Source organism: Hordeum vulgare, chromosome 3H (assembly GCF_904849725.1).
Source record: "Hordeum vulgare subsp. vulgare chromosome 3H, MorexV3_pseudomolecules_assembly, whole genome shotgun sequence".
Lineage (NCBI taxonomy): Eukaryota > Viridiplantae > Streptophyta > Magnoliopsida > Poales > Poaceae > Hordeum > Hordeum vulgare.
The window spans coordinates 58,045,908-58,059,855 of NC_058520.1; the positions used below are offsets into that span (position 1 = coordinate 58,045,908).

Below are 13,948 nucleotides of genomic sequence, written 5' to 3' on the forward strand. Positions count from 1 at the left end.
ACCTTAGCGGTATATCTTGCGTATAGGAATCCAAGTGAAGCTTTGGTTTCCCCCAGAGTTGAGGTTTTCCTCTAAGGAATCCGACGAGATCACGAGATTCGTGATAGAGGATGCCTTTGCGGCCTGTCTTCTTTTGTGATGGACTAGTTGGAGCACCCCTGCAGGGTTTAATCTTTCGGAAAGCCGTGCCCGCGGTTATGTGGCAACTTGGAATATTTTGTTAACATCTGGTATTACAGAACTTAAACATAATCTAATAAAATTGCCAACTGTGTGTGTAACATCTGGTATTAGAGATCTCTCTTCGATCGGTAACACGGTGGGGTTATGAATGCCGTAGGTAGGTGTTCAGGATCACTTAGTGATCAAGTAATCCCGACCGCTAGTGTAGACCACCTTCACAATTACTTTGCATAAGTTAGCCACTAAATCAAGCTTAGGATGCTGCAGCCTTATACACTCCACCCTTACCCTACCTAATAACATGACTAGTTCTGGCACCAAGGTCTTAGATTGCTGAGTCCCCGTGGCTCACGGATTCCTCTGAAACTCCCAACAGGTACAGGTACCCAGAGACAGATGACCCCGACGGCACCCGGCTGGCGTGGCAGTACGACGAGGAGACATACCGCCTCTACGAGAACTATCCGAAGGACTAAGGCGTGGTCGTTATCGTGGGCCTGCAGGCAGGGTAGCATAGCATTTTCATGTTTTGTAGTCCGTTGCGGAACTACCTTGATTGTATATGTCATGTACTCTGAGTTATTAACGAGAAGACCGTTGAATCCCGAATTGTCTACTTTAATTATTATTTGTGCTATGTTACTTGCTTGCGAAACGCTTAGATGCGCTTCTTTCCTATTAGGGGGCCTCGACCCCCAGATCGGAAAGGACCGCATCTTGGTCGTTACAGCTATGCTCCCCATCAACGGTGCCAGAAAAAGGTCTTGATAACTCACAAGTATAAGGGATCGCAACAGTTTTTGAGGGTAGAGTAGTCAACCCAAATTTATTGATTCGACTCAAGGGGAGACAAAGAATATTCTTGAGTATTAGAGGCTGAGTTGTCAATTCAAACACACCTGAAAAACTTAATATCTGCAGCAAAGTATTCAGTAGCAAAGTGGTATGGAAGTAACGATAACAGTGACAAACGTGATAGTAGCAGTTTTGTAGTGATTGTAACAATAGCAATAGAAAAGTAACTTAGCAAAGCCCAATATGTGTAAAGCTCGTAGGCAATGGATCAGTGATGGATAATTATGTCGGATGGCATCCATCATGCAACAGTCATAACATAGGGTGATCCAGAACTAGCTCCAATTCATCAATGTAATGTAGGCATGGATTCCATATATAGTCATACATGCTTATGGAAAAGAACTTGCATGACATGTTTTGTCCTACCCTCCCATTGCAGCGGGGTCCTAATGGAAACTAATGGATATTAAGGCCTCCTTTTAATAGAGAACCTGACCAAAGCATTAGCACTTAGTGAATACATGAACTCCTCAAACTACGGTAATCACTGGAAAGAATCCCAGTTATTGTCACCCTGGGGGATGCGGATCATAACCCGTAATAGGTGTCTACAACTTGGAAGATAGGGTCAAGAATACATACACATTCATGTAAATGGAATAGGTTCATATCTGAAATCATGGCACTTGGGCCCTAATGACAAGCATTAAGCATAGCAAAGTCATAACAACATCAATATCAGAACATAATGGATACTTGGGATCAAACCCTAACAAAACTAACTCGATTACATGATAGATCTCATCCAACCCATCACGGTCCAGCAAGCCTATGATGGAATTACTCACGAGTGATGGAGAGCATCATGAAATTGGTGATGAACGACAGTTGGTGATGACGACGTCGTCGATTTCCCCTCTCCGGAGCCCAAATCAGACTCCAGATCTGCCCTCCCAAGGAAGAATAGGAGGTGGCGACGGCTCCGTATCGTAAAACATGATGAAATCTTCTCTTTCATTTTTTTCTCCCCGGATAGGAATATATAGAAGTGGAAACGAGGTCAGTGGAGCCTCAGGGACCACACAAGCCATGGGCGCGGCCTAGGGGGGCGCCCTGCAGGCTCGTAGCCAGGGGATGGCCCCTCTTCGGTAGATTCTTTCGCGAGTACTTTTTATTAATTCCATAACTGTTCTCCGTAAATTTTCAGTTCAATCCGAGAACTTTTATTTCTGCACAAAAATAACACCAAGGCAATTCTGCTGAAAACAGCGTCACTCTGGGTTATTTCCATTGAAATCATGCAAATTAGCGTGCAAAACAAGGGCAAAAGAGTTTGGAAAAGTAGATGCGTTGGAGACGTATCAAGGACTTTCTCCCTTCTCTCAATAAAGATTTTCAGATCTTAGTATTTTATTGAAACAACAATCCAAAGAAAAATAGCACTCCAAGAATAGGACGCCTCATGTGAATAAATAAAAATTTAGGCTCAACGTAGGCTAACGGATAGTTGACGAAGAGAGGTGTGATGCGTAGCATCACCAAGCTTAAATGCTTGAGAGTTCTTGAAATATTTACTTGGGGTTCCTTGGTCATCCCCAATCTTGATATTTTGTATCTCATTAAATCCTCTCATATCATGGTTTCACATATTGTCAAAAACTTCATCCACACAGAACTTGAAATGAACTCGTGAGATAGGTTAGTACACACAATAATAAATCAACTCTTCATGTACTGCCAAGACAAGTTGTGTCATAATTTTCTATCGTTTCCACAATTTATATCTACCAATATAGGCTATGGAAACTATAGGATAAGTAGATAACAAAACTATGACAGCAATTTGTCCAAACAGAACAGTTTGTAGCAATTTATGTAAACAGTGTACTTCTGTAACTCAAACAATTATGGCACTTTAGGACATGCTATAAAATTTATATGACAACACTTTTCAAAAATTTCAGAAACTTTCCTCATTCCGGTAAAATATGAAAATTCAAACACTACAGCAAGAGTTTCTGTTTTTACACGGCACACATCAAACCATGCAATGCAAGCATTTTAATGCAATTCTTGGAACTTTTTTATTGAAAACAAAATTATAAATAACACCTAACAGAACTCAACAAAATAAAATGATGCTCCAAGTAAAACTCATATTATGTGACGAATAAAAATATAGCTCTAAGTAAGATTACCGAGAGTGTTGGAGACAAAAGAGGGGATGCTTCCGGGGCATCCTCAAGCTTAGTCATTTGAGTCTTCCATAGATATTAACTTGGGGGTGCCTTGCTCATCCCCAAGCTTAGGTTCTTTTCATCCCCAAGATTAGGTTCTTTTCACCCAAAACTTGAAAACTTCAATCACACAAAACTTAACGGAACTTCATGAGAAGTGTTAGTGTAATAAAGATACATCATTCACTTAGGTGTTGTCAAAACAAGATTCATAATTTTTATCACATGATACCTATTGTATTCTATCATTCCCATAATTTATATTACTGAATATAAGATATTGGAACATTAAAATAAGCAAACTATGCATGCAAAATAGAATCTGCCAAAAACAGAACAGTTTGTAAAGATCTATAGTATAGCCATACTTCGATGTCTCTAAAAATTCTGAAAAATTAGGACAACCAAAATAATTTGTATATAAATACAATGTAAAAAATTTCAGATCATTATCACGCTCCAGTAAAATGAAAATTCCTATACTGGAGTCAAAAGTTCCTGTTTTGGTTCAGCATCAATTCTACTAATCTTGTGAGTCATCCCAAAGGCTTTACTTGGCACTTTATATTGAAATAAAAGACACAAAAGATGATTACTATAGTAGCTTAATCATGTGAACTCATAAAAACAGAAGGTAAAAGTGTTGGGTTGACTCCCAACGAGCACTTTTCTTTAATGCCTTTTAGCTAGGCATGGTTATTTCAATGATGATCTTCCAAGCCTAATTCTTATGATGATTTTATTCATACTCTAAAAGATATAAGTGAGGTTCATAGAGAATTCTACAATTAATATATATAAACCAATATCCAAGCTCAAAATATATAAGTGAAGTACACGAATCATTCTATAAGGCCATACGCAATAGATTTAAGTGAAGCACGAAGAGCATTCTAGAGAGGCATACTTAAAAGATTTAAGTGAAGCACAAAGAGCATTCTACAAAGAAATACTCAAAATATTTAAGTGAAGCACAAAGATCATTCTACAAAGCCGTACTCAAAAGATTTAGGTGAAGTGCATGAAGCATTCTACAAATAAATGAAGGAATATCTCATACTAGAAGGGTGCATAAAATGAGAAGAAAAACACTAAAGACGCATAGCATGTGAGCAAAAGAAAAATCGAGGTATACCGATAATTGTTGAATAATAAGTATGGGATGCCTTCCAGGGAATCCCTAGGCTTAAATGCTTGAGCCTCCTTGAAATATTTACTTGGGGTGCCTTGGGAATCCCCAAGGTTGAACTCTTGTCTCTCTGTATTCTTCTTTTATTGATACCTCCTCGATCTTCGAACACTTCATTCACACAAAACTTAACAAAACCCTCGTGAGATCCTTTAGTATAATAAATCAAAATGCTACTTTAAGTACTGTTGTGAACTTATTACAAATTCATATTAGCATGATATCTACTGTAGTCCAACTTCACCATGGTTCATACCCCCCGATACTACCCATAGATTCATCAAAATAAGAGAACAATGCATAGAAAACATAATCTATCAAAAACAAGATAGTCTGTAGCAATCTGGAAACTTCATAATCTTCTGTAACTCAAACAATTATAAAAAATAGCAAGAAATAAAAAAATTGCATAGCAGTACTGTGTAAAAATTTCAGAAACTTTTGACATTCGAGTAAAAAACGTAAATTCACGCACTACAGCCAAAGTTTCTATTTTTGCACTTCACACACCAAACAAGCAATCTAATCATTCTAAAGGAAAATGTTGGCACATTATTTTTGTAATAAAATGATTCTATTCAAGGGGATAATTATTTTTGAGAAACGTCCATGAAAAATTCTACATTGCATCCATGAGCATGAACACAAGTGTTCAAGGTCGACCCTCACTTCTCCAATGCACATCCTTCCAATCACTTCTATTTTTGAAAACTTCTAGGCATCAGAGGCAAGTAATTTTTTATTTTTAAATATTTAATTTGTTTTGTTTAATCCACAAATAAATAAATAAAAAAGGGAAAACAAAATATTGTTAGTGAAGAAAGCAAACAAGCAAACACGAGAATATCAACCCCACGCTATTGCTCCCCAGCAACGGCTCCAGAAAAGAGCTTGATAATCCCCAAGTGCAAGGAATCATTGTAGCAATTTCAAAAGGTGGTAGTGATAATTATGGAGTGTCGAACCCACAAGGAGATAAAGGTAAGATAAATATTCTCTCAAGTCCTATCTGCCACTGATACAACTCTACGTACGATGAACGTTTGCTTCCAACTAGGAACGAGAAATAAAACTACGTTTTGGGTATGAAAAGAATAGCTTTGGATGATATCAGAGAACTAAAACATACAAATAGGTGATGATATCATAAAGTTAGAATATATTACAATATATTGCAAATAGTGATTCTAGAATAATGATTGGTCGGTGTGCGGAATTGTCCTGGGCAATTGTTAACAAGATCGGTAATCATTATTGCAACTTTATATGAGGGAGAGGCATAAGCTAACATACTTTCTATACTTGGATCATATGCACTTATGATTGGAACTCTAGAAAACATCCGCAACTACTAAAGATCATTAAGGTAAAACCCAACGATAGAATTAAAGCATCAAGTCCCCTTTATCCCATACGCAACAACCCACCTACTCAGGTTTATGCTTCTGTCAGTCAAGCAACCCACTATAAGCGAATCATGAACGTATTGCAACACCCTACAACAGGAATCCCTCACGCTTGCGCGACACGGAGAGCACCATAGGAAAGCACCGATAATAAAGCATGCAACTAAAACCGATCTTGATCATCCATCAACCCATAAGACAAAGGGAATCTACTCAAAACATCATAGGATGGCAACACATCATTGGATCATAATATGTGGAATAAAGCACCATGTTCAAGTAGGGGATTACAGTGGGGTGCGAGAGAGTGGACCACTAAAAGAATATGAGGATGGCGACGAACAAGGTGCTCTTGATGAAGACGATCACCACGGCGATGGTTCCCCCGGTGGCACTCCAGCACCACCGGGAGAGAGGCGAGAGGGTATCCCCCTTGTGCCTCCTCCTCCCTAGCCTCGCCCCAAGGTGGGGAGAGGTTCTCCCTCTAGTCCTTGGCATCCATGGTGATGATGGACCCTCCGTCTTCCTCCTCCATGGTCCCCAGTGATGGTGACCCCCTCCGGCAGGGTGCCGGAGAGGGCCAAGATTGGTTTTCCATGGTTGTGGAGGCTTGCAACGGTGGAACTCCAGATCTAGGTTTCTTTTTGGGGGTTTCTATATTTATAAGAATATTTGGTGTTGGAATCACGTTAAGGGAGTGCTCGAGGGGCCCACAAGCCAGGGGCGCGCCCTGGTGGATTGTGGCTGCCTCAGGACTCCTCTCCGGTATCTTTTTGCTCCATTATTTCCCATATTTTCCAAAAATATTCTCCGTAAATTTTCAGCCCATTCTGAAAACATTTATTTATGCCCAAAAACAACACCACGGTAGCTGTGCTGAAAACAACGTCAGTCCAGGTTAGTTCTAATAAAATCATACCAAAATCATATAGAATTATTGTAAACATGGCATGAATACTTCATAAATTATAGATACGTTGGACACGTATCAATAACCAAGATAATTTATAGCTTAATTGGGTCAAACCATCACATTTTTTTGTCGGTGAAGAGGGACATATAAACCGCGCGGTCCCATGAGTTGGAGCATCGTCGAAGATCAGATGAACGAGTCTATAGAAGAACAACATCGCCTGCATGTGGGAAAATGTATATTGGAAAAGGGTGTGGTTCGGTCTTTAAATACACAATGCACAACACTATTATGTGGCATGCATGCACGTGGCTTGGAAAACTAGACATCACCGTGCACACGTGTCACCTGCCGTTGGCGTTCCGGTGTTGTTAGTCAATGGGATATGAGAGACCCTAGGGGCCCACCGATATGTGTGTCGTCGAAAAACGCACAACGGAGTCATGGTCCATGCACACACAAGCATGGGATGACACACACACACACACGTCACCCATCATTGGCATTCCTATGTCATGAGTCAAAGGGATGACACGCCCTAGGGCCTATCATTAGGTGTCGTCGAAAACCGCACAATAGAGGCATGTTCCACACACACACACAAAAAAAAGCAAAAGCAAATCACTCTATGTATTTTCAAAACAAGGATCTCAAGATTTATTTAGCCGGATTAACATATCACCACACACACACACACACACATCACACATCCTTGGCGTTCATGCATTTCCAGTCAAAGGGATGACAGGCCATAGGGCCCATAGATAGGTGTTGTCTAAAACTGCACAAAGGAGGCATGGTCTACACACACACAAACAACAAAAGAAAATCACTCTAAATATTGTCAAAACAAGGATCTCAATATTTATTTAGCCGGATTGACATATCATTACACACACATGCCACCATCATTGGTGTTCCAGCATTGTTAGTCAAAGGGACATGACAAACCCTAGGGGGCCACCAATAGGTGTGTCATAGAAAACCGCACAACGGAGTCATGGTCGACACATGTGTGCGCGCACAGACACACACATGTCAACCATCCTTGGTGTTCCTGCGCTGTCAGTCAAATAAAATCACTCTAAATATTTTCAAAATAAGGATCTCCAGATTTATTTAGCTGGATACATATCACTACATACATTTACGTGTCGTCGAAAAACGAAAAACAAAGGCATGGTCCACACACACATGCATGGGTTACACACATACATACAAACACACATACACACACAAAATCAAAAGAAAATAACTCTAAATATTTTGAAAACAAGGATCTCAAGATTAATTTAGCCATATGCAACTACAAACATTTACTCATGAATGCCTGAAGTGATCCTATCACATCGTGATACGTCTCCAACGTATCTATAATTTTTTATTGTTCCATGCTATTATATTATCATCCTAGGATACTTTTTGGGTCATAATTCACCAATTTATATTATTTTTTAGCATTGACCTATTAACCGAGTGCCCATCGCCACTTGCTATTTTTTGCGTGTTTTTTTGTTTTTCAAGTTCTCAGTACCAAATGAAGTCCAATTTCCATGAAACTTTTTTATGATTTTTTTTCTCGACCAAAAGAAGACCTGGAAGCTTCGGGAGGATACGTGAAGCCACACGATGGAGACACAAGCCAACAAGGCCTGGCCAGGGGGTGGTCGCACCCTAATGGCTTGTTCCTCCCTCGTGGCCCCTCTTTCTCTGTTCTGTGGCCTATAAATTTACAAAAATTCCAGAGACCATAAATATCATCGCCAGACACTTTTTATGCTGCCGCAAGTCTCTATTGCATGGCGATCCCATCTGGAGCTCCATTCCGGGCCTCTTCATCAACCTTGATGCCCTCGTGATGATGTGTGAGTAGTTCACCATAGACCTACGGGTCCGTAGTTAGTTTCTATATAGCTATCTCTCTCTCTCTCTCTCTCTCTTGATCTTGATCTTCAATACAATGATCATCGCATCTTCGCTTTCATCTATCTGATGTAATTCTTTTTTATGGTGTGTTTGTTGGGATCTGATGAATTGTGGGTTTATGTTCAGATTATTCATGAGAAATATTTGAGTCTTCTCTGAGTTTTATGATTCTTATTTGCATGATCATCATAGCGTCGTAATTCTTTCCTATCTATTGAATTGCTTTGGGCAGGTCATTTGGTATTTCTTCAGTGGGAGGGGTGTGTTGTAGTGGGTTCAACCTGGCGTAATATATCCCAGTGATAGAAGGGGACAAGTTGCATCTTTGTGTTATTATCACTAAGGATAAAAGGATGGGGTTTATTCATACTGGTTGAGTTTCATTTGTCTACATCATGTCATCGTTCTCCTAGCATTACTTTGTTTTACTTAATACTCTAGATGCATGTTGGATAGCGGTCGATGGGTGGAGTAATAGTAGTAGGTGCAGGTAGGAGTCGACCTATTTTCTTATGGACGTGATGCCTATATACACATGATCATTGCCGTGAAAATCCCATAACTATTAATTGTTTTGTCAATTGCCCAACAGCAATTTGTTTACCCACCATATGCTGGTTTCATGACAGATGCCACTAGAGAACACTATGGCCCCTAGGTATATTCACTTATATATTCAGAAAACTTATAATTTCGTTGCTGTTATTACTTTTATTTTATTTTATTTTGCAAGTTACAATTATCTACACACCCCACTCACTTGCAAATAAGGAGATCAAGGAGATTGACAACCCTCTTGCCCGCGTTGGCTGCAAGTTGTTTGGTCTTTTGTGTGCAGCCGCTGAAGAAGATTGAGGATTGGTATTCCTATTGGTTCGATAAAAAATGGATTCTTAGTCGAGGGAATACTTACCCGCGTTGTGTCACGATAACCCGCTTCTCTTCACGAAAAATCTAACGCAGATCACAAGAATCAGGAAGGATTTCTAGTGCTATAGTCGGGGTATATTATTTCCAACTACCAAGTAACTTCACATAAATTATCATTCACTTATTCTAATTTTTATTTTTTGTTATATCTAGCTTGCGTAAAAAATCAAAAATACGAAATATTTACCTTTGCTTGGCACTAGGTTGCATCTTTGCTCTCTAGTACTTGTCCTGCTTGTTACTTTGCTTGCTTGGTCACCATTCTCAAGAAAATACTAAGTTGTGTGATTTCTCAAATACTAATAATAATTATTTTATTAGTACTCCTATACCACCCGCCACTAGTGTGGACACTTTTGATATTAATGCTGCATTGCTAAATCTTGTCATGAAAGAACAATTTTTGGGAAGTCCTAATGAGGATCCAGCTGCTCATATTAATACCTTTGTTGAACTTTGTGATATGAAAAAGAATAAGGACATGCATAATGATGTTGTGAAATTAAAATTATTTATTTTTTCACTAAGAGATAGAGCTAAGGCTTGGTTTTTATCTTTACCACGTAATAGTATTGGAACATGGGATAAGTGTAAAGATGATTTTATTGCCAAGTATTTTTCCGCCTGCTAATATCATATCCCTTAGAAATCAAATAATGAATTTTAAACAACATGATCATGAACATGTTCCACAAGCTTGGGAGAGGATGAAATTGATATTTATAAATTGCTCTACTCATGGTTTAAACTTGTGGATGATTATCCAAAACTTCTATGTTGGACTAAACTTTCTATCTAGGAATCTTCTAGATTCTACCTCAGGTGGTGCCTTCATGGAGGTGACCTTAGGAGAGGCCACCAACTGGACAACATCATGACCAACTACTCTCAATGGCATACTGAAAGAGCTCCAACTAGTAAGAAGGTAAATTCTGTTGAGGAAATCGCTACTTTCACTACTGGAATCTGCTAGTTTGCCAACAGCTTTAAGCTTTGCCGTCAGCAATTTCATGGGGCTAATGGCAAAGAGACTTTGCCCTCAGCCAAAATGAAAGCTGACGGCATAGGAGGGGCTGACGGCAAATAAAATCTCTACCGTCCGCTTTATCTAAGCCGGTAGCCAGCTGACGGCAAAGGACAAAAAAAGCTGTCGGCATAGAAAGGCTGACGGCATAGGGGCTAACACAGTCGCCGCCTCGACCAGGAAAAAAAAACGGGGGCTGTCTTTGCCGACAACCAGCTGAGGGCAAAGACTAACGGCTGTCTTTGCCGACAGCTGGCTGAGGGCAAAGAAAAGTGCCTTATCCCCCCGTGCCTACCTCTCTTAACTTCTCTCTCTCACCGTTCTCTCTCTCACCCTCCCGCGCATACTCTCTCCCCCGCACTGCGCCGCCCCGCCCTGCGCCGCCCCGCCCCTCGCTGGCGCCGCCCCTCGCTGGCCCCGCGCTGCCGTGCGCCGGCCCCGCGCCGCCGTGCGCCCGCCCCGTGCCGCCGTGCGCCGCCCCCTCCGGCTCGGGCCCTCGCCGCGCCGCCCGCCCCGGCCCCGGCCCCCGCCGCCAGCCGCCGGACGACGAGGCGCCGCCCGCCCCGGCCCCCGCAGCCCCCTCGCCCGACGCCGCCGGAGTCCCCTCCTCCTCCCCTCCTCCAGGTCTTCAGCTTTTCAGATTCATCCCGTTCTGCAAATTTGTTTACAACATTTAGCAGCTGAGCAGAGAAGCATGCCCAAATGATATGCACTCCCGAGCACAAAACGATGCCCAAATGCTATCTTTTTATTGAAAAATGGCGCGTATTAATAATGCAGCTGAACTGCCTGTTTCCATACCTAGAATATTTCCATCAGGGCTCCACAGACACCTATTGACACATATTGCAGCATCTTTCATTAGTGCAGCCTGAACAAAGAACAACACATTTTATGCATTAGAAGTTCAGAACTCACAATATAAGTCAGAATGCTGCTAATTGCAGGCTTACAGCACATTAGAAGTGGCTAACAAAACGGAATAAAATAGATCCAAGAATTTATCATTCAAATAATGACCTGCAATGGCAAGGTACAGGAGCCAATGTCCCAAACTTTAAATGTCTTGTGTGCTATCCTTTCGCGTGAACCAACTTCCCATATCCCGATGTCACCAACATTTGTTCCAACTGTTTTACGCACAGATATTAAAATACACAATATGCACTAACAAAGTAAAAAATTCAAGAACCAAGCTAAGTGTTTGAAGCATGTACCTAGAAGAATAGTTTGTTGAACAGGATGGAAATCCAGGCTCATAACATTAGAACCCTGATTGAGTGTGCGAACAACTTGTTTGGGGAGCTCTTCTTGACTGTAAACATTGGGAGGATGGCTTGCACCAGAGAATGACACCTGAAATAGTTTTGTAAGGTGTCAAAACTGCTTCATCAATCTGTTGTTACAGAAATGAGCAAAGAGCAGAAACTATGGCAAAGTCCACGTTCACCCAAATACCTCATCTGGCTGGCCTACACGCATTCTTTTCATCAGATGTTCAGAATCTGCAGACTGATAGTCAATGCCAGGCGCAATTGTAGGAGTCCTTGGATGCTTTAGAAATGCCGCTGTAAACAAATAGAGCATCCAAACAAAAAATCAAACAACATTGGAACAGTGACATACACCATTTTGCTGAACTGCAGTTTTATGATAGCTGTGTTTGGTGGCTGAACAAGACCGGGCGGCCCTTGTGCAATAGCAGGATGTGGTAAAGAGGGATTGGGATTTGTCATCCAACCAGCAATTGCATTTGGAGATGGTGAAACCACAGGTTGAAACGGCTGCGAGATTGACTATATAGTAAATGATAGGATGATATAAAATGTCAAAATGTTCAACTATAGATGTGATACGTATAGCATGAGCACCCATCGGAGGGAATCCAGCTGTCTTGGGGATTGGTCGAACAAGAGGACCATTTGCAGGGGGGGAGCTCTTGCTCCATTGGTAGGAGCAGCACAGGAATGATCCGTGAAGAGTGTCTTTATGTCAGGGTTTGGTCTAGGATTCTTGCAGAGCTGATGTTGCCAGTTAAGACTACATGACATAAAAAAATCAAAGCAGTCCAGTTAGCAACACCCTCCACAAGAAACAAAAGCAAGAGAAGGCAATACCGAAAGCCCTGTAGGCCAAACACCAAGCATTGCATGTGTTGAATATAGGCAGTATGCAGAAAAAATAGAAAAAAATATGGCACGTCATAAACCTACACATATTTGTTATATAGACATCAACAGTGACATAATGAGCAACCTCACCTTAATGAGTTTGTCATCGCCACATGTAATAATTGATAGGGACTTGTTGGTGTGAGAGAATGCAATGTCATTGACCCCGCCAATGTGAGCATCGATCTGTGCAATTCACAAAGAATCAAACGGTTAGAAACCTTTAAGGGGTTGCAATGAGGATTAGTTTGGGCATTATGGGGAGTTAAGGACTCTGTCCACCTAAGGGCTCGAATCCAAACTCCATGTTGTCAAACAGACCGAAAGGCGGTGTACATGGAAAACTATTTGATATATAGTCTCATCAATATGCACGTACCTCTGCTTGCTGTCTTAACTCTCCATTAGGAACAAACGTATAAATCTGGAAGCGCGGGGCCTCTCCCTCCCGCCGGTCCGTCCGCGCCAGGTCCGGCACGAGAGCTCTAGACTTTCCTTGATGATTTTAAAGATGTTCTAGACTTTTAGCATAGATATGCAAGCAAACATCAGAGAGATTACTGTCAATTTCATTTGCGGCAATAAGAAAACCATTGCAAATTGACAAACTATTTAATCTGACCACAACATGCATGTCACCACCCTGAACACGGAGGAACAAGACTCACGTGATGATGAGGAAGAAGTGGAAGTAGAAGAAGTTACCAATGCCGATGAGCTATCAATGCTTGATCGGTTACAAAAAGGCCTTCCACATGATGTCCTTGAACCCGATGACGATATCAGTCATGACGACACGTGTGATACTGATGATGATTTTGCTTCAATTGACCATGGAGAAGAGACAGATGATCCAGACTATTAGTACTTATTATGCATCCAAACATTGTTGTTTAATTATTCAATTATTAGTTGAATTATTCATGTATTTATTATTGTTCACTTAATTATTTTCCTTGAATTTGTACTAATTATTTAACTATTTATCGTTACAGGTGGTGAGACATGGCAGGCGGGGATAAGTTGAGGATAGCACCTGGGCAGCTACGGAGAACTTTGTTGCAGAGCTTTGCCGAGGAGCCCCGTGGGAGAGGCGTAGGAAAGAAGAGTGGCAGAGGACGTGGTCGTGGGAGAGAGAGGCTGCATGATAGGAGCCAGTCGCCACCACCCT

General features: G+C 41.1%; 1 pseudogene; it reads right to left on the reverse strand.

The window, feature by feature from the left end:
• Positions 1-11,339: 11,339 nt before the first annotated feature.
• Positions 11,340-12,675, reverse strand: LOC123439513 (annotated as a pseudogene).
• Positions 12,676-13,948: the final 1,273 nt, after the last annotated feature.